This window comes from Palaemon carinicauda, chromosome 41 (assembly GCF_036898095.1).
Source record: "Palaemon carinicauda isolate YSFRI2023 chromosome 41, ASM3689809v2, whole genome shotgun sequence".
Taxonomy (NCBI): domain Eukaryota; kingdom Metazoa; phylum Arthropoda; class Malacostraca; order Decapoda; family Palaemonidae; genus Palaemon; species Palaemon carinicauda.
This window is the reverse complement of record NC_090765.1, coordinates 31922381-31949880: the sequence shown is the minus strand read 5'-3', so window position 1 is coordinate 31949880 and position 27500 is coordinate 31922381. Positions and strand designations below refer to the sequence as shown.

General features: G+C 33.9%; 1 protein-coding gene across 1 annotated transcript in view; it reads left to right on the top strand.

The window, feature by feature from the left end:
- Positions 1–27500, top strand: part of LOC137632388 (uncharacterized) — a 191619-nt gene that overhangs the window by 87697 nt on the left and 76422 nt on the right. The window lies entirely within an intron of this gene.

The following is a 27500-nucleotide window of genomic DNA, read 5'->3' as shown; positions in this document are numbered from 1 at the left end:
AAATAACTTACAAGTGGTCCCTTGAGTGATTTACAAGGATAAATTACCGTCGTAAATGGTAGTAAATGAGTGATCACTTGATATCGTAGAAGGTGTTCAGAAGTCGATGATAAATTGACGTCATGATTTGGAAACGGCTGATATTATCATCCAATATATCATATGGTCCAATATAAATAGCGACTTATATTATTATTATTATTATTATTATTTGCTAAGCTACAACCCTAGCTGGAAAAGCAAAATGCTATAAGCCCAGGGGCCCCAACAGGGAAAATAGCCCAGTAAGGAAAGGAAAGAAGGAAAAATAAAATATTTTAAGAAGAGTAACATTGAAATAAATATTTCCTATATAAACTATGAAAACTTTAACAAAACAAGAGGAAGAGAAATTAAATAGAATAGTGTGCCTGATTGTACCCTCAAGCAAGAGAACTCTAACCCAAGACAGTGGAAGACCATGGTACAGAGGCTATGGCACTACCCAAGACTAGAGAACAATGGTTTGATTTTGGAGTGTCCTTCTCCTAGAAGAGCTGCTTACCATAGCTAAAGAGTCTCTTCTACCCAGAGGAATAAGAATATAAGAATTATTTATGTTTATTTCATATTGTTGACATTATCAAATATGAGATTGACCTGTTATGAAAGGAACAACTTAACATTTATGTTATTGCTCCTATTAGAGGCAAAAATAGTATATTTATTACTTGAGGATTTGTAATATATGTATGAATATGCATAATATATATATATATATGTATATATATATGATAGATATTTATATATATATATATATATATATAAATATACTCATATATATATATATATATATATTTTCATATATATATATATATATATATGTGAATATATTCATATATATATATATATATAAATATATATATTATATATATGTATGTATATATATATATATATATATATATTTCTATGTTTACATACGAATATAATTGTGTATATATTTACTCTTCTAGTTGCCTTGTGGAGCCTAGGTAAACGTTTGGTGAACCAATCTCTCTTGGGGAGTCCGAAGAGCATGCCTAAACCATCTCCATCTACCAGTCATCATGATCTCATCCACATATGGTACTAGAGTAATCTCTCTTATAGTTTCATTTCTAATCATGTCCTGCCATTCAACTCCTAATATATCCTTCTTAGGGCTTTGTTCTCAGATCTACTAAATCAATTGGAGACTGTTGTCCTTATAGTAACACCGATCTCAGTAAACTAATATACAGTCTGATTTCATTTCCTTATAAATATCCAATACAAGTTAGTATATATATTTCAGGTCACTGATATCAATTGCATATTAATAAGACCTCTCCTTGTCATTACCAGGGTAACCATATTTTAGAATTGATCGTATCGTTAGAATAATAAAGACAGCGAGCCTGATTTTAGGATTTGCATACGTAATTGTGGGTATTTCCTTGTTCGTTTCATTTACACTTCTGGGAGTATTTAGAGTGGCTTTTGATGTAAATATTACGTCGGTTGTCGTTTTAGTATTTCTAGTTGCATGAATGAGTAAGAGGAAGTACGCCGTAAGGGGATTGATTTGTTGATTTTGGGGGTTTTCACACACACACACACACACACACACAGAGAGAGAGAGAGAGAGAGAGAGAGAGAGATGTCTACTTTTTAAATGGTAGGGAAAAGCAATTGAAGAACAGCAGAGAGAGAGAGAGAGAGAGAGAGAGAGAGAGATGATTACTTTTTAAATGGTAGGGAAAAGTAAATGAAGAACAGCAGAGAGAGAGAGAGAGAGAGAGAGAGAGGGGAATACTTTTTGAATGGAAAGGAAAAGTAAATGAAAAATAGCAGAGAGAGAGAGAGAGAGAGAGAGAGAAAGAGAGAGAGAGAGAGAGAGAGAGAGAGAGAGAGATGTCTACTTTTTAAATGGTAGGGAAAAGCAAATGAAGAATAGCAGAGAGAGAGAGAGAGAGAGAGAGAGATGTCTACTTTTTAAATGGTAGGGAAAAGCAATTGAAGAACAGCAGAGAGAGAGAGAGAGAGAGAGAGAGAGAGAGTTGATTGCTTTTTAAATGGTAGGGAAAAGTAAATGAAGAACAGCAGAGAGAGAGAGAGAGAGAGAGAGAGATATTATTGCTTTTTAAATGGTAGGGAAAAGTAAATGAAGAACAGCAGAGAGAGAGAGAGAGAGAGAGAGAGAGAGAGGAGAGTTTTATAGGAAAGGGAAGATTAAATGAAGAACGGCATGGAGAGAGAGAGAGAGAGAGAGAGAGAGATGATTACTTTTTAAATGGTAGGGAAAAGTAAATGAAGAACAGCAGAGAGAGAGAGAGAGAGAGAGAGAGAGAGAAATAGGGCGCATCGCTTAATATTTTTTTTGTGACCGGATGAGCTTTTGCTTTCTAGGTCACAGAGTTCTATGATGGTTAATGCATTAGTGATAGGATAAAGTAAGCTGGTTATCTCATGATTTAATATGGTAATTTTTGTTTACTTTATCTTGCACCATTGTGGCGTTAATGGTGATTTTATTTTGTGTGTTATGAGGTCTACAATATTTGCTGTTAATAATGCTATGTGTATGTGTGTTTGAATACTACTCGTGTTTATATATTTCATATTGAGTATGGTTACTTTTGTAAGTGTTATTTAATGCTGTTATTAGTATTTAACATGACCCTGACTGTCACTTCGAACATATGTTTACGTTTGATATTCTTTTGATAAGGCGATTAATGAGCAATTAACTAGCATTTAGTAAAATCACTCATTCACTCGGTAAATATGAGAAATTGTATGTGGTTATATACATAAGATATCCATTTTCGTGGAATTATCGCATCAATTTGTTACTTGTATTTCAAATGTTTTGTGCTCGTTTTTCTTAGGGAAATATCCACTAAGAACTTTCAAAATGTTCACTATTTTAGTAATTTTATGCTTTTATTCTGTTATCTGTTCAAGTTGGGCCAAGTTTGTTCAAATGTTGTCTTAAAGGGGAAGCTTAATATTTACTTTTTGAAATGATTTCTTTCACCTAGTGGTGAAAATACCAGTGGTCCTAGAAATTATAGATTCCTGTATATGATGAGTGGGAAAATGAAAATTCGACCTTCTTTTTAGGTGAAAGTTGTTATTTGAAAATTTTCAGTATGTTTAGTAATATATATATATATATATATGTGTGTGTGTGTGTGTAAATATACAGTATATATATATATATATGTGTGTGTGTGTGTATGTGTATACATATAGAATATATATATATATATATATATAATATATATATATATATATGTGTATATATATATATATATATAGATATATATATGTGTGTGTATATATATATATATATATACATATATATATATATATATATATAATGTTTGCCAGTGTAATCACGTCTGTTAACATTTCACGTCTTAATATAGTCGTAGGTTGCTGATAATTCAGTTTCGTTGACTCACTATAGATGATACTGTGGAAATAATGGTCATTGCAAAACCGTGAGTACAAGTATCTATATCTGTATGAATGTTTTAGTATTCCAATAGATTATCATTATTATTATTACTTGCTAAGCTACAATCCCAGTTGGAAAAGCAGGATGCTGTAAGCCCAAGGACTCCAACAGGGAAAACAGCCAAGCGAGGAAAGGAAATAAGGAAAAATAGAATATTTTAAGAACAGTAACAACGTTAAAAAAAATATTTCCTATATAAACAATAAAAACTTTAACAAAACAATAGGAAGAGAAATAAGATAGAATAGGGTGCCAGAGTGTACCATCAAGCAAGATAACTCTTATCCAAGAGAGTGGAAGCCTATGATACAGAGGTTATGGCACTACCCAAGACTAGAGAACAATGGTTTAATTTTGGAATGTCCTTCTAGAAGAGCTGCTTACTTTAGCTAACGAGTCTTTTCTACTCTTATCAAGAGGAAAGTAGTCACTGAATAATTACGGTGCAATCGTTAACCCTTTGAGAGAAGATTTGTTTGGTGATCTCAGTGTTGTCAGGTGTATGAGGACAGAGGAATATATATAAAGAATATGCTAATATGTCAGACTATTCGTTATATATGTCGTTAAAGGGAAAATGAACCGTAATCAAATAGAGGGATCCATGTAGTACTGTTTGGCCAGTCAAAGTATCCCATAACTCTCTAGCGGTAATATCTCAACGGGTGAGATATAGATAATTAGTCACTCGTAACTGTTTATCAAAACCAGTTTATAATTATGAGTTTTTGGGTACATATAAGGATAAAGGCATATCAAACGAGAACTTTTGTACGGAATGCGTACCGTAAAAGACCAACCGGGGAATAAAGAAATGTAGAGCAAAGCTTTCTCTTCTTTTGCTGGCTATTGATTGACACGAATGCGATGTTTTTGTCCTTATTTTTGTTTGACGCTTTTATTTTTTTTTTTTCCATGCGGGAGGTAACTTTTTGCTGGCAACATCCTATTCACACCCACAGGCAAAATACTGTCGTTTTTATGAGACTACGTAAACATAATGGGTAAATTTGTTTAATTTTAGCTGATTTTTTTTTTAGTTGCTTCGTGATTTGAATCTAATGAAGAGTTAAGCATTGTTTCTCAATTAAAATATTAAAAAAAAACCGCATCTCATGCTTAAGGTTTTAATTCTCTTGATTATTTCTTTTGACTTTTATAACTTGATTAACTCATTTTCTGTACCCTCAAATGAAACGTCATCGTTTTACTTTGATCTCTAGTTATGGGCTGTATATAATATGACATTCTGTTTCCCCTACAGCTGACTTCCATACATAAAAGGCAGCATCTTTGATTACTTTAATGAAGCATAATTAGATGAAAATAAGCTGAATTTGATTTGCCTTTATGTTGATTGCCCGGAGTTTTCTCCGGACGGGGTCTTTTTGACAAAATGTCATAGCCCATCCAGGAATTTTTTCATATACTTGAACACGTTTGCTCTAGTGTAAATTCCTTCACAACTCAAGGAAGTCGCTTTGGAGCCTTGAGAGTGATTTTAGCATTCTTGAAGCTTTGCATATGTTAGAAAAAGCTGTCTGAGCAAAGAATATTAGAGTGAATTTAGCTTTCTTGAAGCTTTGCGTATGTTAGAAAAAGCTGTCTGAGCAAAGAATATTAGAGTGAATTTAGCTTTCTTGAAGCTTTGCGTATGTTAGAAAAAGCTGTCTGAGCAAAGGTGTGAGTGATTTTGGCATTTTTGAAGCTTTGTGTATGTTAGAAAAAGCTGTCTGGAGCAAAGGTGTGAGAGTGATTTTGGCATTTTTGAAGCTTTGTGTATGTTAGAAAAATCTGTCTGAGCAAAGAATATTAGAGTGAATTTAGCTTTCTTGAAGCTTTGCGTATGTTAGAAAAAGCTATCTGAGCAAAGAATATTAGAGTGAATTTAGCTTTCTTGAAGCTTTGCGTATGTTAGAAAAAGCTGTCTGAGCAAAGAATATTAGAGTGAATTTAGCTTTCTTGAAGCTTTGCGTATGTTAGAAAAAGCTGTCTGAGCAAAGGTGTGAGAGTGATTTTGGCATTCTTGAAGCTTTGCATATGTTAGAAAAAGCTGTCTGAGCAAAGGTGTGAGAGTGATTTTGGCATTTTTGAAGCTTTGCGTATGTTAGAAAAAGCTGTCTGAGCAAAGGTGTGAGAGTGATTTTGGCATTTTTGAAGCTTTGTGTATGTTAGAAAAAGCTGTCTGAGCAAAGGTGTGAGAGTGATTTTGGCATTTTTTGAAGCTTTGTGTATGTTAGAAAAAGCTGTCTGAGCAAAGAATATGAGTGATTTTAGCCTTCTTGAAGCTTTGTATATGTTATTTGAAATAAAGATTATTATTATTATTATTATTATTATTATTATTATTATTATTATTATATTATTATTATTATTATTATTATTATTTAAAACGCCACGAGTAGGCGTAAGAAGAGAACCGAGTAAGAGGAGTAGGAGCAAGTTATGAGGAGAGAAAGGTAGAAGATGCTGGGGTAAGGCAAATGAAGAGCTGCTTTTTTTTTTTTTTTTGTGGGCACGCGGGCATTTGTTTTCGGTAAATCGACACCTCTTATCTCGTGGAGCGGAATTCAAAATGCTCTTGGTGTTTGTTGGCCTTCTCGGCTACTATTTATTGATCCAAGTCTTGTGGGAGCTTTTCGGTCACGTTACTCGATGACAGCTTCGTTTTTTTTTCCTTTTTTTATTTTCTTGGTTTCCCTATTTTTAGAGCAATGGGATTTTGTATGTATTAATTGCTGTGTCTAAGTATTATCTGTTTATACATGTGTAAGTATTATCTATATTCTTTGTTGATATTTTTTATTCTTTACGGGTTTCAAATCCAATTCTCTCTCTCTCTAACTCTCTCTCTCCTCTCTCTCTCTCTCTCTCTCTCTCTCTCTCTCTCTCTCTCTCTCTCTCTCTCTCTCGAAAAAGAAACGCATCGTGGTGAAGATTTGTGTTTAGGTTGAGAGAGAGAGAGAGAGAGGAGAGAGAGAGAGAGAGATCGAAAAAGAAACGCATCGTGAAGATTTGTGTTTAGGTTGAGAGAGAGAGAGAGAGAGAGAGAGAGAGAGAGATATTTGCGTTTGTATGCAAACAATAAATAGCTCACACATGAAATTACAGATACACTTAAGTAGGTGTTTATTACGGTATGATATAGAGTTGGGCATGAATCTTACTTGCTACGCTGTCAGATGCTTTATAGGTTAATCATATACAGGGTGTCTCAAAAAAATGTACTCACTCTTAGAATTATGAGAAAACCCTTGGTACGCGTTATCAGCGTTGTCTGGACAATAATGGTCATCAATTTGAACATTCACAAACATGAATCTTCAAACACATTTGTCTCATGTATTCGATGCTGTTTCATTTCGCTCTATGTCCATAAATAAAGGTTTTCTCATAATTCTAAGAGTGAGTACATTTTTTTGAGACACCCTGTATTTGTGTTAACTCATGCTTTCCGCAGTGAGTGCGTATGCTTGTGGATTGTATCACCGGAATTCATTTTAAAATAGTTTAGGTTATGACTTTAGAGATTATGCCACATCCTGCCCAGGTGCTGTTGTGGTTCAGAATCAGACTTCTGTGGAGAGAGAGAACTTTTTTTTTATCTCCTAAGAGAGAACTTTTTTTTTTCGTATCTTCCAAGTTAAGCTTACTGTAATGCCGCGGTATTTTGGGTTTGTTAAACATAAATAGTCATAATCGTAATTTTAGTAGTTTTTTTTTATCTCCTAAGAGAGAACTTTTTCTTTTCTTATCTTCCAAGTTAAGCTTACTGTAATGCCGCGGTATTTTGGGTTTGTTAACCACAAATAGTCATAATCGTAATTTTAGTAGTTTTTTTTTTTTATCTCCTAAGAGAGAACTTTTTTTCTTATCTTCCAAGTTAAGCTTACTGTAATGCCGCGGTATTTTGGTTTTGTTAACCATAAATAGTCATAATCGTAATTTTAGTAGTTTTTTTTTATTATTATTATTATAACCCACTTTTAGGAATTACTGTCTTTACTGAATATTGTTAACTGCGTTGTACAATCTTACTCCCAGCATTGAAATGTAACTGTGGTTTCTTAGTATGCTGGCATTATTAGTGTATAAATGTTACTTTTTCATACTCTGCAATATAATGTTACGTTTGAAATCTGTATGTTCAGGTGCTCTGGGACTTTAATATACTGTTTGTTTCAGTTTATTACACTTGTGTATTGTAGGTACAGTAGTACTCACGGCATAGGTCATCACCTGGTATGACTGGGTTTATCTGTGTGTTGTTGTTATTATTATTATTATTATTATTATCATTATTATTATTATTATTATTATTATTTCTATTATTATTATTATCAGAGCATACTTATTTTATGAATGAAGTAATTTTGTTGAAAGGATTGGTTATTGAAGTCATACTTTAGTGAAAGATTTGGTAAGTTAAGTTAGTAATTCAAGGTGAATTGTTATTATTCAAAATTTTGAATAGAACTATTAACGTTTGGCGAAGTTTTGATAGCTATGATGTGATTATGTCTGAAAAGGTTGAATTTGGTTGCTGTTTGAATAAGATGATTTCGCATGGTTTGGTAGTGTTTAATTTGCGGAGGAAAAAAGAAATTATTGCTTTTTAATGACATATAATTACGTTCATGGTCATTTATCCTTGCTTTATTTAAGACATGTAAGGACCTGCTGATAGTTAAGATAATGTGTTCAGTGTGACTCCCGATTGGCTGAAAGTTATCAGTTGCAAATTGGTCCACACGGAACTTTTTATTTGTTATTTGGTGTTATATATTACCTTTGAGATCGGTGAATTTCAGGTTAAAACTAAAATTCAATTATTCTTAACATGGAATTATTAATCTTGAATTAGGTAGTACCATGACTAGAAATCATAGATTTGTATAATATATACTTGCACATAAACATTGATACTGACCCTTCGATAATCACATGATCCCGATGTCTATGTGTGTAGTCGCCTCTTTCTCTGGAGACTAATGTTGGAGTAATTGATACCGCAGTGTTGAATTCACTATTTATTTGTTGTGATCAAACCTGGTGACATAGACAATATGCGAGTTAGTATCATTACAAATTGACATATTATTGAGTATCATTACAAATTGACATATTATTGAGTATCATTACAAATTGACATATTATTGATCTAAAATCCATGTGTCAGACAATGAATAACACAATGATTTGTATGTTGATCGTTATAGCCTCCTCTAACTTACAGTTGTTAAAATATTAACATATTACATAATTGTGTACAACATTATACATACACGATGCGGTATTGTGGTAGTATTGGAGATTGCTCTACAGCATGTATTCTCTGCAAATTCTCGTTCACAACTACGTTATACATTCACGATGGAGATGTGTTTATGCTCCGCACATCAATGGCTTGATTCTTTTCCTATGGTGGTGTGCGACATGTGTTAAGGCTAAAGGTTAATGCGCCCGGGATGAGCGCTTCCATAGTAAGCATATTTTCTCTCGCTAGCCTTTATCTCTTTATTCTAGTTCCCTTTCTTCCGTATAGCTATATTATTTATTTCACACATATACTTATTCTACATTCGCTGTTATGGCGATTACAATGTGTAGGTTTTATATAGACGACCTCTTAGTCTTAGGTTAATCAATTATTTGCAATGGGAGTTAGGCTAGGAATTTTGAGGGGTTTTCCTTATATTAAAAATGATTTGCTATCGAGTTGTCCTTAGGAATTTTGAGGGGTTTCCCTTATTTTAAAAATGATTTGCTATCGAGTTGTCCTTAGGAATTTTGAGGGGTTTCCCTTATTTTAAAAATGATTTGCTATCGAGTTGTCCTTAGGAATTTTGAGGGGTTTCCCTTATTTTAAAAAGGATTTGCTATCGAGTTGTCCTTAGGAATTTTGAGGGGTTTCCCTTATTTTAAAAATGATTTGCTATCGAGTTGTCCTTAGGAATTTTGAGGGGTTTCCCTTATTTTAAAAAGGATTTGCTATCGAGTTGTCCTTAGGAATTTTGAGGGGTTTCCCTTATTTTAAAAATGATTTGCTATCGAGTTGTCCTTAGGAATTTTGAGGGGTTTCCCTTATTTTAAAAAGGATTTGCTATCGAGTTGTCCTTAGGAATTTTGAGGGGTTTCCCTTATTTTAAAAATGATTTGCTATCGAGTTGTCCTTAGGAATTTTGAGGGGTTTCCCTTATTTTAAAATTGATTTGCTATCGAGTTGTCCTTGTTAAATTCGGTACACATCATTGCTGGCTAAAGGAGAAATCTGGTAACTCGACAGTATGTCAGATAATGATACGCTTGTGTCACGAACAGAGCTTTTACCTAATGGAATATTAATGTTAAGTAAAAAATACATTTTGAACAGAGCTTTTACCTAATGGAATAGTAATGTTAAGTAAAAAATACATTTATATGTATATAGGTATAGCTACGAAAAATAGTCTTAGAGTAACATTGTTTAGTTGTCAGATTTATCCTTGATAATTGATTGATTGATTATTAGATATCTGGCATCGAAATTGTCGTGATATGTACATAAATTCATGGCACCAACTGTACCACCACACGCGATTGCTGAGAAAATGATTATTAGATATCTGGCATCGAAATTGTCGTGATGTGTACCAAAATTCATGGCACCAACTGTACCACCACACGCGATTGCTGAGAAAATGATTATTAGATATCTGGCATCGAAATTGTCGTGATGTGTACCAAAATTCATGGCACCAACTGTACCACCACACGCGATTGCTGAGAAAATGATTATTAGATATCTGGCATCGAAATTGTCGTGATGTGTACCAAAATTCATGGCACCAACTGTACCACCACACGCGATTGCTGAGAAAATGATTATTAGATATCTGGCATCGAAATTGTCGTGATGTGTACCAAAATTCATGGCACCAACTGTACCACCACACGCGATTGCTGAGAAAATGATTATTAGATATCTGGCATCGAAATTGTCGTAATGTGTACCAAAATTCATGGCACCAACTGTACCACCACACGCGATTGCTGAGAAAATGGTGTATTGGAGTATGCTAGATTACTTGATAGATACATTATTCAAAGTACTAAAGAAATGATAGAAACGCTCAAAAAACACACTTTTCACGTTCACGCGATTATCTTAGGTCCAATTCAATATGCATGATTTAGCAATACGTCACGTGCAAAATTACATTATGAATTTGCTATTCATATTTCAGAGCTTCTTTGTAACTCAATGTATCAGGTATTCAATAGTTATAAACGATGTGCAGAGTAATAATTTATTAAGCTTAGTATGTCTTTATTAAGAAAAGTTCTCACACACATATACGGACACACACACACACAGACACACACACACACACACACGCATATATATATATATATATATATATATATATATATATATATATATATATAATATATATATATATATGTATATATATATATATATATATATATATACATATATATATATGTATATATATATATATATATATATATATATATATGTATATATATATATATATATATATATATATATATATATATATATATATATATATATATATATATATATATATATATATATATAGATGGATATTTATCACTAACACTCAGAGGCATTTATCATAGAGGAATTTCCAATGGATATACAGTACATTCCCAGAGGCAAGTCTCTCTCTCTCTCTCTCTCTCTCTCTCTCTCTCTCTCTCTCTCTCCCCCCCTAAGATTCGTTGAATTATTGGATATTTATCAGCCCTAAATTTCATGGAAATTCAAGTATTGGAAATTGTTAATCTTGCGTATAGTAGAAAGTATGCGTCGATTACACATTTCATAGAAACGTTCCCGGTCAATGTTGGGAGCGAAATAGTTATCGTTGCGAAGAAAAATGAAATATTATTGACATAGAAATATACATACGTCTGGTAGATTACAAATGCTGTTTTAAAAAGCCTGATAGATGTATTGAATTGTTTTATAGTTATTTAGACTTCACCAGATGGGGCATTGATCTTGATATGATTTTATTATTTTACCAGATTACGTCATTCCTATTTTTTTCCGTGAAAAGTTAAATGATTGATCTTATTCTTATTATTCTAAATCTTTTGTTGATATTGTTATATTAGTGGTTGATGGAGGAATGAAAGTTCTTCCACACCGAAGGTTGAAAAGTACATCTGGGGGATTGCGTACCCTAAGAAATTCACCGAATTCGTACCACGGCTTTTAATAGTACACATCTGTTGTTAGTCATACACAGGAAGACAGCGATTGTCTTTTTTTTTTTTTTTTTTTTTTTTTTTTTTTTTTTTTTTTTTTTTTTTTTTCATTTGGGAGATCATTCGAAAGGTGTTTGGTATTATCCATTTTGCGTTCAGAAAGTCTTCATTTCTCCAAATCGACATTTTTACCTTTTTTTTTTTCTCTAAACCACAGCATTCCCGATTTTTTTTAGTATCTTAGCCATAGCACCCGCTGGTTTTTCAGTATTTTAACCACAGCATTCCTTGATTTTATAGTATTTTAACAACAGCATTCCGGGATTTTATAGTATTTTAACAACAGAATTCCCGGATTTTATAGTATTTTAACCACAACATTCCCGGATTTTACTGTTTTAACCACAGTATTCCCGGATTTTTTAATATCTTAACCACAGCATTCCCGGATTTTTTTTCCTCCTTGAATTGTGTTTCTTACGCAAGAATTGTAATTTTTTCTCGCAACAGTATAATCGTCTTTTTTTTTCAATTATCTCTTTCATTACTGACCTTGACAGTAACGTGGTTTCCATTTTTTTTTTTTTGCACAAAACATTTTCACTGGTCTTTTTTCTTATCTTTCTATTGAAATAAAAGCCTTGTTCGCTTTGCTTTACTTCTTAGTTTTATTAAAGGTCTTATAGTCACATGTAACCTTTGGTTTTATCTGTAATATTTTGTTTGTAAAGCTTAAGTGCGAACATTCCTTGTATTTTGTTCATAAATTCTTTTGATTAGAATAGCGTATTCATTGGTTGTGTTATGTGTTCTACTTCTAGGGAATTTCTTTCCACTGAGGAAAAAAACAATAGAAACACAACCAGGTATAATATCTCTTATCAAAAAGTAAGAAGTCACTCAAGTTGGGAACTTTATCAACATATATTTGGAATTGCAATAAAGCATCAAAGTTTTCCACTTGTAATCATTGCATGCAGTTATTGTTAGTTTCAGATTTATCTTTTATATGGTTTAAATACTCATGTAAGCTGATGCAATGCTATATTTATTGAAACTTGAAAGCAAGAAGAGACTGCCATTCTGGGGTTTCCTGATCACTAGAAAGGAATTTAGGCTTAGGAATTACATTAACAGGAAACCAAATAATGACTTGCTTGCTACCTGAACATATTCAAAGACGGAGTTTCCTTTTTCAATGTTCACACCAGTCACATTAAAATTCGCAAAAAACATCTTTGCATACCTTATCCGCTTAGTTTTGACAATTGAATCGGGCTAAAAACCTTTGATGTAGAGTATATGATTCGTGGTAGTGCATTAAAAAAAATCCGGTAAATTTATTCACTTGAGTAACTATGATGTTTATGGAAACCATTTTGATAATTATTTTTAATGGCCAAGTAAGAGATAAAGAAAAGATATAGAACACGATGACCCGAATAATTGTCGAAAATGTGTTAAAGGAATTAATTAATTTTATTCAGCAGATATCAAACTAAGAGATATTAACTCTACTGTAAGATGAGACACAAACGTTCCGGTAATTTGGCTCTATGAATTACTTACCACAATGGGCCGTGAAAGGGATTAACACATTTTCTAAGCTAATGAAGTTAGTAGATAATTATGTGTGTATGTGTGTTTAAAAAGCTGTCCAGAGTGGAAAAGAAACGAAGGTTTACAACGCTTGCAGAAGGCTAAATTTACTGTAAGATCTTCGCTCAAACAGCATCTTTAACATTTACAACGCTTCCGGAAGGCTAAATTTACTGTAAGATCTTCGCTCAGACAGCATCTTTAACATTTACAACGCTTCCGGAAGGCTAAATTTACTGTAAGATCTTCGCTCAGACAGCATCTTTAACATTTACAACGCTTCTGGAAGGCTAAATTTACTGTAAGATCTTCGCTCAAACAGCATCTTTAACATTTACAACGCTTCCGGAAGGCTAAATTTACTGTAAGATCTTCGCTCAGACAGCATCTTTAACATTTACAACGCTTCCGGAAGGCTAAATTTACTGTAAGATCTTCGCTCAGACAGCATCTTTAACATTTACAACGCTTCCGGAAGGCTAAAATCGCTGTCACATTTTCACTCTGACAGCATCTGTAACGTTTACAACGCTTCCAGAAGGCTAAATTTACTGTAAGATCTTCGCTCAGACAGCATCTTTAACATTTACAACGCTTCCGAAAGGCTAAAATCACTGCCACATTTTTACTCTGACAGCAACTGTAACGTTTACAACGCTTCCAGAAGGCTAAATTTACTGTAAGATCTTCGCTCAGACAGCATCTTTAACATTTACAACGCTTCCGAAAGGCTAAAATCACTGCCACATTTTTACTCTGACAGCAACTGTAACGTTTACAACGCTTCCAGAAGGCTAAATTTACTGTAAGATCTTCGCTCAGACAGCATCTTTAACATTTACAACGCTTCCGGAAGGCTAAAATCACTGCCACATTTTTACTCTGACAGCAACTGTAACGTTTACAACGCTTCCAGAAGGCTAAATTTACTGTAAGATCTTCGCTCAGACAGCATCTTTAACATTTACAACGCTTCCGGAAGGCTAAAATCGCTGTCACATTTTCACTCTGACAGCATCTGTAACGTTTACAACGCTTCCAGAAGGCTAAATTTACTGTAAGATCTTCGCTCAGACAGCATCTTTAACATTTACAACGCTTCCGGAAGGCTAAATTTACTGTAAGATCTTCGCTCAGACAGCATCTTTAACATTTACAACGCTTCCGGAAGGCTAAATTTACTGTAAGATCTTCGCTCAGACAGCATCTTTAACATTTACAACGCTTCCGGAAGGCTAAATTTACTGTAAGATCTTCGCTCAGACAGCATCTTTAACATTTACAACGCTTCCGGAAGGCTAAATTTACTGTAAGATCTTCGCTCAGACAGCATCTTTAACATTTACAACGCTTCCGGAAGGCTAAAATCGCTGTCACATTTTCACTCTGACAGCATCTGTAACGTTTACAACGCTTCCAGAAGGCTAAATTTACTGTAAGATCTTTGCTCAGACAGCATCTTTAACATTTACAACGCTTCCGAAAGGCTAAAATCACTGCCACATTTTTACTCTGACAGCAACTGTAACGTTTACGCTTCCAGAAGGCTAAATTTACTGTAAGATCTTCGCTCAGACAGCATCTTTAACATTTACAACGCTTCCGAAAGGCTAAAATCACTGCCACATTTTTACTCTGACAGCAACTGTAACGTTTACAACGCTTCCAGAAGGCTAAATTTACTGTAAGATCTTCGCTCAGACAGCATCTTTAACATTTACAACGCTTCCGGAAGGCTAAAATCACTGCCACATTTTTACTCTGACAGCAACTGTAACGTTTACAACGCTTCCAGAAGGCTAAATTTACTGTAAGATCTTCGCTCAGACAGCATCTTTAACATTTACAACGCTTCCGAAAGGCTAAAATCACTGCCACGTTTTTACTCTGACAGCATCTGTAATGTTAACAACGCTTGCAGAAGGCTAAATTTACTGTAAGATCTTCGCTCAGACAGCATCTTTAACATTTACAATGCTTCCGGAAGGCTAAAATCAGTCACATTTTTACTCTGACAGCATCTGTAACGTTTACAACGCTTCCAGAAGGCTAAATTTACTGTAAGATCTTCGCTCAGACAGCATCTTTAACATTTACAACGCTTCCGGAAGGCTAAATTTACTGTAAGATCTTCGCTCAGACAGCATCTTTAACATTTACAACGCTTCCGGAAGGCTAAAATCACTGTCACATTTTTACTCTGACAGCATCTGTAACGTTTACAACGCTTGCAGAAGGCTAAATTTACTGTAAGATCTTCGCTCAGACAGCATCTTTAACATTTGCAACGCTTCCGGAAGGCTAAATTTACTGTAAGATCTTCGCTCAGACAGCATCTTTAACATTTACAACGCTTCCGGAAGGCTAAATTTACTGTAAGATCTTCGCTCAGACAGCATCTTTAACATTTACAACGCTTCCGGAAGGCTAAATTTACTGAAGATCTTCGCTCAGACAGCATCTTTAACATTTGCAACGCTTCCAGAAGGCTAAATTTACTGTAAGATCTTCGCTCAGACAGCATCTTTAACATTTACAACGCTTCCGGAAGGCTAAAATCACTGTCACATTTTTACTCTGACAGCATCTGTAACGTTTACAACGCTTGCAGAAGGCTAAATTTACTGTAAGATCTTCGCTCAGACAGCATCTTTAACATTTACAACGCTTCCGGAAGGCTAAATTTACTGTAAGATCTTCGCTCAGACAGCATCTTTAACATTTACAACGCTTCCGGAAGGCTAAATTTACTGTAAGATCTTCGCTCAGACAGCATCTTTAACATTTACAACGCTTCCGGAAGGCTAAATTTACTGTAAGATCTTCGCTCAGACAGCATCTTTAACATTTACAACGCTTCCGGAAGGCTAAATTTACTGTAAGATCTTCGCTCAGACAGCATCTTTAACATTTACAACGCTTCCGGAAGGCTAAATTTACTGTAAGATCTTCGCTCAGACAGCATCTTTAACATTTACAACGCTTCCGGAAGGCTAAATTTACTGTAAGATCTTCGCTCAGACAGCATCTTTAACATTTGCAACGCTTCCGGAAGGCTAAATTTACTGAAGATCTTCGCTCAGACAGCATCTTTAACATTTACAACGCTTCCGGAAGGCTAAATTTACTGTAAGATCTTCGCTCAGACAGCATCTTTAACATTTACAACGCTTCCGGAAGGCTAAATTTACTGTAAGATCTTCGCTCAGACAGCATCTTTAACATTTACAACGCTTCTGGAAGGCTAAATTTACTGTAAGATCTTCGCTCAGACAGCATCTTTAACATTTACAACGCTTCCGGAAGGCTAAATTTACTGAAGATCTTCGCTCAGACAGCATCTTTAACATTTACAACGCTTCCGGAAGGCTAAATTTACTGTAAGATCTTCGCTCAGACAGCATCTTTAACATTTACAACGCTTCCGGAAGGCTAAATTTACTGTAAGATCTTCGCTCAGACAGCATCTTTAACATTTGCAACGCTTCCGGAAGGCTAAATTTACTGTAAGATCTTCGCTCAGACAGCATCTTTAACATTTACAACGCTTCCGGAAGGCTAAAATCACTGCCACATTTTTACTCTGACAGCATCTGTAATGTTTACAATGCTTATAGAAGGCTAAAGTTGCTGCCAGAGTTTTGGGAAGACCGCTTGCAGCCTACCCAGAGCTTGTCTTCGGTACTGTTCCTCTTCGCTGACGACGCCGCTCTCCCTATTTTATCTTGGCAACTGGCAGGGAAGTTAGAAGTAAAAGTATGGAAGCTGTACTGTCCATGTATGAGATAATTAATGACAATGAATTTTCTGCAGAGTGCAGCGCTTTGCAAAGAGTAGAAAATATAAATGCAAAATAACATAAGTAAAAACAAATTAAGGTTAAAAACAATGTTGAATTACCATGTACAGGTACTAGATAAACTATGAAACGAGATACCTGCCCACCTGCTCAACGAAAAAGCATTTGCACTATGTGTAAATCATTTATTTTGCTTTTCCAACGAGTAGCGGTCGTCCAGCAGATACTAGAGGACTCATTTACGGTTTATGATGGTGCTCGGGTCATAAATTTGATAAATATAATAGGTCACTCTCAGTTTTGGTTAGCTGGTTTTCAACATTTTTAATGATGGGATAACTAGCAATTAATCTTCTGAACTTTGATGGGATGTATATAATGGTCATCTTGTCATCAACTTTGATCATTTTATTTGTTGAAGACATTATTTTCGATGTTATACGTATATTATTTACTAGGATACTCTACGTTTTCGTTTATGAATGTACAGTACAGTTACTGGAAGGTCTCAGTACACAGTGTTTACTTTTTAATAGTAAATAGATTATAAAATCTATAAATTATAGTAATATAGGTGAGTTCTTCACAGCTCTTAAAAGCTATATTTCTCTTAAGGTTGTTGCTAAGGTAATATAAAGGTTCTTGATAATTTTCTTGATAATTTTGATGTCAAAGTACAGTATTTCTATTTTCCGTAATGATTGCATATTACAAGACTTTTTCTTTAACAAACCATCTACTTATTACTATAACAAACAGACAAATATACTCGAATAAATTTGCGATAAGTGGTTGATATTATTATAGTTATATAATTCTGGTTTTATGTAAGTTGCTTTTTTGTTTTGCAAAGGTAGATGCAAGAAATAAAGGAGTAAGTAAAACGCGAGTGAGATTAACAGTTTGAAGTGTTAAAAAAAAAAATTATATAAGAACTCACTTGTGTGCTCAAATAGGAATCAACGTCTTTTGTTCATGAAATGGAAGAATGACAGAAAGAAATGATTCAGATCATCTAATATATTATTATTATTATTATTATTATTATTATTATTATTATTATTATTATTATTATTATTATTATTATTATTATTATTAGGTAAGCTACAACTCTAGTTGGAAAAGAATGATGCTATAAGATCGAATAGTGGCCCCGAGTGTACCCTCAAGCAAGAGATAATACTTATTTCAAAGCTACAACTCTAGTTGGAAAAGAAGGATGCTATAAGATCGAATAGTGGGCCCGAGTGTACCCTCAAGCAAGAGATAATACTTATTTCATTCAGTGATCCATGATTTTTTTTTTTTCAAAGCAATCATGTACAATAACTAGACTTTATGAGATTCAGTTTATCCTCCTATCACATAGTCCAATTGTTTATATGGAAAAGTAACATTTTACTATCGATTGAACGGCCATGGATATTTAAATTCTTTCATCACCATTTATGTTTCTTCTAAAGAAACGTCATGTATTATCTTCGTTATTTTTAGCAAGTATGTATGGTATAAGGTATCTAGCTCCCCTGCCACGTGGATGTTCAGGCAGTTCATGTGTCGAAAGCTATGGTCCTTTCTTGCTGGTCACTTATCAAAGTACAGATAAGACCATTGTCTCTAAGATAATTAAACGAAGAGAGGCATAACAAAATTGTTCTCTCTCTCTCTCTCTCTCTCTCTCTCTCTCTCTCTCTCTCTCTCTCTCTCTCTCTCTCTCTCTCTCTCTCTCTCTCTCTCTCTCACATATGTATATATATATATATATATATATATATATATATATATATATATATATATATATATATATATATATATATATGTGTGTGTGTGTGTGTATGTTTTGTGTGTGTGTGTATAATGCGAGTGTGTGTTTAATGTTATCATTTACAGATTTACATGTTTATGTAGCTTATTTGTTTAGCTCTATATTTTCTTATTTTCACTTAAGGGGATTTCATTTTAAGAAACAGCGTTTGAAAGTTAATTGATAAATGGTTTTGTTTTATTCTTGTATATCCTCATACTGAATAATTTTGATAATTATGACGTTCGTCATGATTCGGAAGGTTTTCTAGATAATGCTAAAGGTTCCGTAGGTAGGGCAGAGGGTCCTCTGAGGTCAAGGCGTGGGTCAGACCTGATGCCGAATCGGTTTACCAGGCAACACTGGGTGACTCAGAGGTCCGGTATTCGAAAGGCCGTCTCTCTCTCTCTCTCTCTCTCTCTCTCTCTCTCTCTCTCTCGCTCTCTCTCTCTCTCTCTCTCTCTCTCTGTTTTGTTCAAAACTGTAAGATTAACTTTATCATTCAGATTTTAAAACCAAAATAATTTCTTGACACGATAAGAGGTGAAAGTAAATCTCTCTCTCTCTCTCTATCTCTCTCTCTCTCTCTCTCTCTCTCTCTCTCTCTCTCTCTCTCTCTCTCTCTCTCTCTCTCTCTCTCTCCATTACTGTTTTGTTCAAAACTGTGAGATTATCTTTTTCATTCAGATTTAATAATACCTTAAGAACTTCTTGACATTATAAAAAGTGAAAGGAAAATTCTCTCTCTCTCTCTCTCTCTCTCTCTCTCTCTCTCTCTCTCTCTCTCTCTCTCTCTCTCTCTCTCTCTCTCTCTCTCTCTCCAATTTTTTTGTAGTGATGATAATAGTAAACAGAAATAAAGGTATAATCAAGTGTGTTATATGAATTTATTTTACAATGAAATGATTGTCATGAATAGCAGTAGATTTATGTGTATGTGTATATATATATATATATATATATATATATATATATATATATATATATATATATATATGTGTGTGTGTGTGTGTGTGTGTGTGTGTGTGCGCGCGCGTTTGTGTGTGTGTATACACAGAGACTTGATTGGAGTTAGTACTTTTATTCTGTTAGTGACATCACTAATAGGATGAAAGTACTAACTCCAATTAAGTCTTTTCATTTTCCCTTTTGTGGCTACAATACATATTTTATGCTCCTCGCTTGTCAGCTTGAGTGATTTCTACACACACACACGTATATATATACAGAGAGAGAGAGAGAGAGAGAGAGAGAGAGAGAGAGAGAGAGAGAGAGAGAGAGAGAGAGAGAGAGAGAGAGAGAGTGTGAGTTCAATGCTACGTATTCGATTTATTTCATGGTAAAGTATACTATCTTAATTTTCACTGTATGGGTATACAGACTATGTACCTGTGGTCAAATATTATAGTGCAACGACACTTGCAGACCATTACTTGACCAGTGTAGCGAGTGCGTTAGAGACTGACATTTTATAGTGCCGGCAAACTTTTGAACTCGATTGCGCATAATTGAATTAAGTTTCCCTTATTAAACCGAAGATCGGTTTCATTACTATCATGGGGCTAAGGAAGAATGTTTTTACCTTTTAACTAATATTTTATCTATGTTTTTGCTTTAGAAGTATTGTACTCTTAAGTTAATTCTAATAGCCAGGCTTTCTCCATCATGAGGGTCAATACTACACAGTATTCTTGAAGTTTTATTCCAGCTGTTACCAAGTTGTGGAATGATCTTCCTAATCGGGTAGTTGAATCAGTAGAACTTCAAAAGTTCAAAGTTGGAGCAACTGTTTTCATGTTGACCAGGCTGACATGAGTCTTTTTATAGTTTATATATGACATATCTGTTTTAGACGTTGTTAATAGTTTATATAGGACATACCTGTTTTGACGCTGTTACTGTTTTTAGAATTATATATTGTTAATTTATTCTCATCATTTATTTATTTCGTTATTTCCTTTCCTCACTGGGCTATTTTTCCCTGCTGGAGCCCTTGGGCTTATAGCATCTTGCTTTTCCAACTAGTGTTGTAGTTTGGATAGTAATAATAATAATGATAATAATAAGTGTCATTCATTGTAAATTTGTTTACATTTTCCGTCATTTTTTCCCGGCACAAGAACAGTGGTGGTAATATTGATAATTATGATAATTATCATTACTAGCATATTAATCTCCTCTTAAAGTGGAGGGATGGTACCCGTATGTGTCAATGCCCTCTTAGATGTAAGTCCAAAATACAAAAATAATATATGGAATTATTATTATTATTATTATTATTATTATTATTATTATTATTATTATTATTATTATTATTATTATGTGATACATTCGATTATCTTGCAATGCAAGAACTTATTTTTACAATTTTAATTTTCAAAAATCGACAGAAACGTCGTAACGTTTGTGTTTCAACAATGCGTGCATGACTACAGGTCTATACCATCAGTGCCATTTTTTAGTTCCTATTCACTGGATTCCATTTCTTCTTATATTTCCTGTATGTTAAAATTTACTCCTTTCAAGAAGAAAAGTAAATGGTTCCTCTATAACGAGTATTATTTTTTCAAGGTCATCATCTTATGATGAAGACTGCAGATCATACTGTAGGAGCTATGAATGAGACTGGCTTTTTCAAGAAGGAATAATAAAAACGTTTGTAGAAGGAATTTGGCTGAACGTTAAACACAGTTAGATACTCAAGTCTTACAGTGTTTCGCGTTTTCTTTGTGTGGAAGAAGTTGAGATAATATTCTTCGTGTTACGTAAATTATCTTTTGTAATTTAACTTTGTTTAGTGATAAGGTGACATGTTTCTTTTATTTGTTCATTCCTGATCGCTTAATATTGTGTACATTATTGTGGTGCTATTTTAGAAATGCATACATAACATACTGCAGTTTGAAATATATCTAAATTTAAAATCCCATGGAAGACAGATGGTTAGTTGGAAGGACAAGGGAAAGATGAGCATTTTTTTGGAAAAGAATACTTCGATAGTGACGATTTAAAATGAACGAGTAATATGCGGTGTGAAATATTGAATGCTTTCGAACGAACATGATAAAATGACTGTGTAGGTCCTGTAGAGAGTAGGGTTTACCTATTGTATAGGACAAGAAAATCAGCCCTTAAAGCAAGCAAAGTAAGCAAAAAAAAATATGAAGCAATCTTAGCTATTAGGGAAGAGAAGATAGAAGTATTTGTTATATTCTTAAAAATTAGCCGAACGTCAATGTCGAGGAACTATTCGAGTTATGCAAGTTTAAATGAATAAACCTGTTCCTTTTGGGATGCGTTAAATGTCTTGTCTTCGAGCGCTATCTAGGGTCGCTCGGTACAAGGTTGTGTTGAAGCACACTTTTCTAGTTCAAGACTTTAAAAACGTTGTTCTGAAACACAAAAATACTCTCTCTCTCTCTCTCTCTCTCTCTCTCTCTCTCTCTCTCTCTCTCTCTCTCTCTCTCTCTCTCTCTCTCAAAACTTCTTACCCGTCTTGTTCTTCTGTTTCTTATTGACAGAACTCTATTACTAAAGAGCAACAAAAATGTTTACCTCTATTTGGAAACTAAATGAAATGTAAGGACATGAAAGGGCTTTATTTAACTTATGTGATTTTGAAAGGAATCTTAGCGTTTTACTCTTTTTAGCTAATCCTGACAAAATACTCAGTTTATATAATATCTAGTTGGTATCATTGTGAATATCAGACCTTGTCTTTGGAGCTACTGCAAAGAAACTAGAATGAGTACACAAGTTTTTATGTCGATTTAACCGTAATTGGATTTCTATAAAGCTGAGGAAGTGTTCATTGTCAGCAAACCAAATCTCAAGAATTTATAATATATTCTCAGTGTTGCTATAAGAGTAAATCGATCATCTGTTTTACTGATTTCATGTGTGTGTTTTATTTTATGGATACTTTTAACTAGAAATTATATGCCTTTATAATACTCGAGAAGCATCTTAGAACTTCTTAAATAATTTTCAGAACTCTCTCATTACAGTTTTTAACAAAGTTTAGTTTTTACACTCAAAATGGTTGTATTCATTTAAGGGTTGTTATGGCCTGATTGGTAGCGTCTCTGCCTTCTGATTGCCACATGGGGGTTCGAGTCGCGCTCAGACTCGTTAGTTCTTTTAGTGTCTGCAACCTTACCATCTTTGTGAGCTTAGGATGTGGGTTTTGATGGTGAGCCTATAGGTCTATCTGCTGAGTCATCAGCAGCCATTACCTGGCCTTCCCTGGTCCTAGCTTGGGTGGAGAGAGAGGGGCTTGGGCCCTGATCATATGATGTATGGTCAGCCTGTAGGGCATTGCCCTGCTTGCTTGCCTCTGCCATTCATGAGCGGCCTTTAAACCTTTAAATGTTGGATAAATAGAAACGACACTGGTGTATAATACTGTAGAATGCAACTTGAGGTATACCGAAGAACACTTAATTTGTCTTTTGCTCAGCACAAACACAACTAGAAAAACTCTATAAGTGCAGACCTCCGCCACGGCAGCTTATTTCGGTCGACCTTTTGCTCGACCTTGACCTTTGTCCTTGGACCTTCAATACTGAATCACTTCCACGTCTCAACATAATGATTAATCCCTGAAAGTTTCACTGCTCTATAAGTAAAATTGTGGCCAGGAAGTCGTTCACAAATAAAGTCAAACGGACAAACAGGGGCGAAAACATAACCTCCTTCCAACTTTGTTGGCGGAGGTAATAATAGTCCCTTTTAATTGTCAATTTCTTGGTGATACATTCGTAATTATTGATGTTATATAAGGTCAAGGTTCTTAGAATTATTGTCAAGAGCACAATATCAACTGAGCACTTAACCAATACCAGTCTCAACCTCAAATTTCCCATAGATGCAAAGGTCTCGCTCTAAAATATTCAACTACGTCATCTATTGATTACTTGATGGTTCAGTTTTTGTTATTCCCGCATGCAGCCATCATTGTTTGGTTCATTGTGTTCATTAATGTAGGTAATAAACTACTTAGTCACTATTTATAAGGGAACTGTTTGCCATTTTCCCTTTTGTTATAAGAATTCTTGATGTGTGGGTACGTTTATATTGTAAATGTCTAGGCGAAAGTGTTCTTATATAGATTACACATGATATATATATGTATATATATATATATATATATATATATATATATATATATATATATATATATATATATATATATACATAAAATGTGTGTGTGTATACAGCATGTGTATATATATGCATATATATTAAACATAGCCATATGATATACGATATATACACACACACACACACACACACACATATATATATATATATATATATATATATATATATATATATATATATATATGTATATATGTATATATATACATATATGTTACGTGTATACATACGTACATACATATCCACCTTTCATGATTGTAGCGGATAGGAAAACGGCTGTGCTAGTCTAGGAAATAGGAAGTTTGTTTTGTAACTATGACGTAAAAGAGATAATGAAATTGTTGCCTCACTTTCTCAGGATGCGGTATGTGTAGTATCAAATACGCAATTATTTAAATTGTATGGAATTTTCCTTCAGACTTATATTCGATTTCATGTCCTAACATTTATTTTTATGGGGGAGGTCTTCGTTCATTATATCTAAATATTAATCTGTTTTTATTCTTCTTCAACGGAGTTAACCACTACCCTATAATTTTTCAGTGGCCACTTTCCTATTGGTAAGGGTAGGAGAGACTCTTTAGCTATGGATTGCTATGGTTCTAGGAGAAGGACACTCCAAAATCAAACCATTGTTCTCTAGTCTTGGGTAGTGCCATAGCCTCTGTACTATGGTCTTCCACTGTCTTGGGTTAGAGTTCTCTTGCTTGTGGGTATACTCGGGCGCACTATTCTATCTTATTTCTCTTCCTTTTGTTTTGTTAAAGTTTTATAATTTATAACATGGTAAATATTTATTTTAATATTGGTACTCTTAAAATATTACATTTTTCCTTGTTTCCTTTCCTCACTGGGATACTTTCCCTGTTGGAGCCCCTAGTCTTATAGCATCCTGCTTTTCCAACTAGGGTTTAGATTAGCAAGTAATAATGATATAAATAATAATAATCAGTTCTTGGACAGGAATTGCAGCAGGTGTTTTGTTGTCAAACAAGAATAAGGCGCTGTTTACATTCATATATTCCAGTGACGTAGGCTTATTTGATCTCTGTGTCTTATCTAGGGAAAGTTTCCATTTAATCAAGATATATTTCCAGATGGTCGAATGAATGGGTTGAGATGTTTAATCCTGTCTTTGAAAAGAAATTTCAAAGGGGAAAACAAGGAAACAAGTTAAAAGGAAACTAGGAATTCAAGCATGGAATCTATTAAAAGCGGATAAGAAAGAAAGATAAATAATGATTATGGTCAGTTTTGCAGTTATTATTTTTGTAGCAGTGGTATTAATAAAATTTTTAAGTTTTTTTTTTGCGTTTTTAAAACAACGTTTGTTTTGATAGTATGAAGTTTTGTTTCCGTAATAGTTTAAAGTTTTCTTAAATTATCAAAGTTTGGTGTGTGCGTATTCTTTGATAACTGATTGATTGGTTTATGGAAAGCAATAAACAAAATCCTGGAGCTTTTAAGTTTGTAATATTAGTCAATTTGTTGCTGTTATTGCGAAGTAGAAATAGAAAACTAAATATGAACATTCATGAGACCTCTTGTCCATTCATCATTTATCTAGGCCTTGCAGCCGTATGTTTTAGATTAAAACTTAGAGTAGTTTGCTAAAAATGGAAATTATTTTTTTTAGAAGAAATTTCTCTCCTTTAGAAAACATGAAAATTGTACGTTATAATGCACATCTTCACTAGAAACTTCCCTATTCGGAATCTTGGAAAGGCAAATGACCAGCAAGTAACGGTAGCCTAATGTAACATGGTGCTTTTTTTTTTTTTTTTTTTTTTTTTTTTTGAGAAACTATTATTTGCATAATTTTCCTTTCCGTAGATGGCAATATTCAGATAAAATAAGAGAAGACCTATGTTGAGTTGATTAATGCAAAAGAAGCTACTTAAATGTGATGCTGTGTAGAAATATGTTTTATAAATAGTTATGCATTAGTGCTCCTTTTGAGAAATTATTTATATGATTTTCTTATCCGTAGATGGAAATATTCAGATAAAATAGAGTAAATTATTAGGCCTATATTGATTTGATTAATGCAAAAGAAGCTACTTAGATATGATGCTATGTAGAAATATGTTTTATAAATAGTTATTAATTTTGGGTTTGTATGTTAAAGAAATCTATAAAAAATCAATCGTATTTATTAACGGGAATGAAAGAATGTTGAAAAATTCGATTAATATATGCTTAAATTGATATTTTGAAAATAATTATGTAAATTACATTAATGATCCAATCAGGAATCTATAATTTAATTTAGTTATGAATTGGTGATATACGCGAGAGACAGGCGTCGTTTATATTTCTCCTATGAATTTAGGTTTTCTAAAACTAAATAAATATTTCCTGTCTTAATTTTTAAAAATTATTTTTTTGTGTTTTTTTTCTAATTTATTAATGCTTTATGGAACTCCGTATTTTGCTCTATATTTGCAATGTGTTAATCTCGCACAAACATACTGCGAATGTTAGTGTTACTTGTGTATGCGTTTGCCTTTCTTCATCCATCCATCCATATACCAAGGCACTTCCCCCAATTTTGGGGGGTAGCCGACACCAACAATGAAACAAAACCAACTCCATCTCCTTGTCGATGTCTCGCAGGAATTTTATACAGGAGAGGGGGTTCCCAGCCCCCTCGTCCCGTCCCTTTTAGTCGCCTCTTACGACACGCAAGGATAACGTTGGCACTATTCTAATTTTTATATGCCCCCGCGGCCACAGGGTTTGCCTTTCTTAATAGAAAAAGAAAGTACATTCCCCCTCTGCTTGCCCCGACTCCATCAGTCATTAAAAGAATACACTGTTAAAAATAAGTAATTTTAATCGGAAATTCTCCGTATACATATACTATTGTCAAGCGTATTTCAGGAAAATACAGGCGACCGTAATTTTACCTTACTTTGATATTATGTTTCATGGGTTGCTGACTGTAATATCACTCCTTTACGTCAATATATCCGTTTTTAAAACAGTAAAATTCTTGGAATAAATGTTGCCAGGAATTCACCGTTTTTTTAATGTAAGTTTTTAACAGTGTACTCTGGCGTATCGTGTTTTCGATGTATAACTTTGTCGCGTTGGAACTGGTGATGCAATCTGATTAGTGGATCGTAGCCTTATACTCACACACATTCACCCACGAAAGACTTTCTTTCTGTCTACAATTTCAGTGATTAACACGTCGTGTCTCGTCTGAAATTACATCTTACGGCGCTATTTGGCGCATTGCGGCCTTTCTTTGTCTTATTTGTCTGGTTACATCTTGGATCGAGTATTTAATTTCATGTGGATAATTTTTTTTTCTCAAGTATGGCATAAGAATTGTAATTCATATATATTTTTTTTTAACAAAACTAAGATCT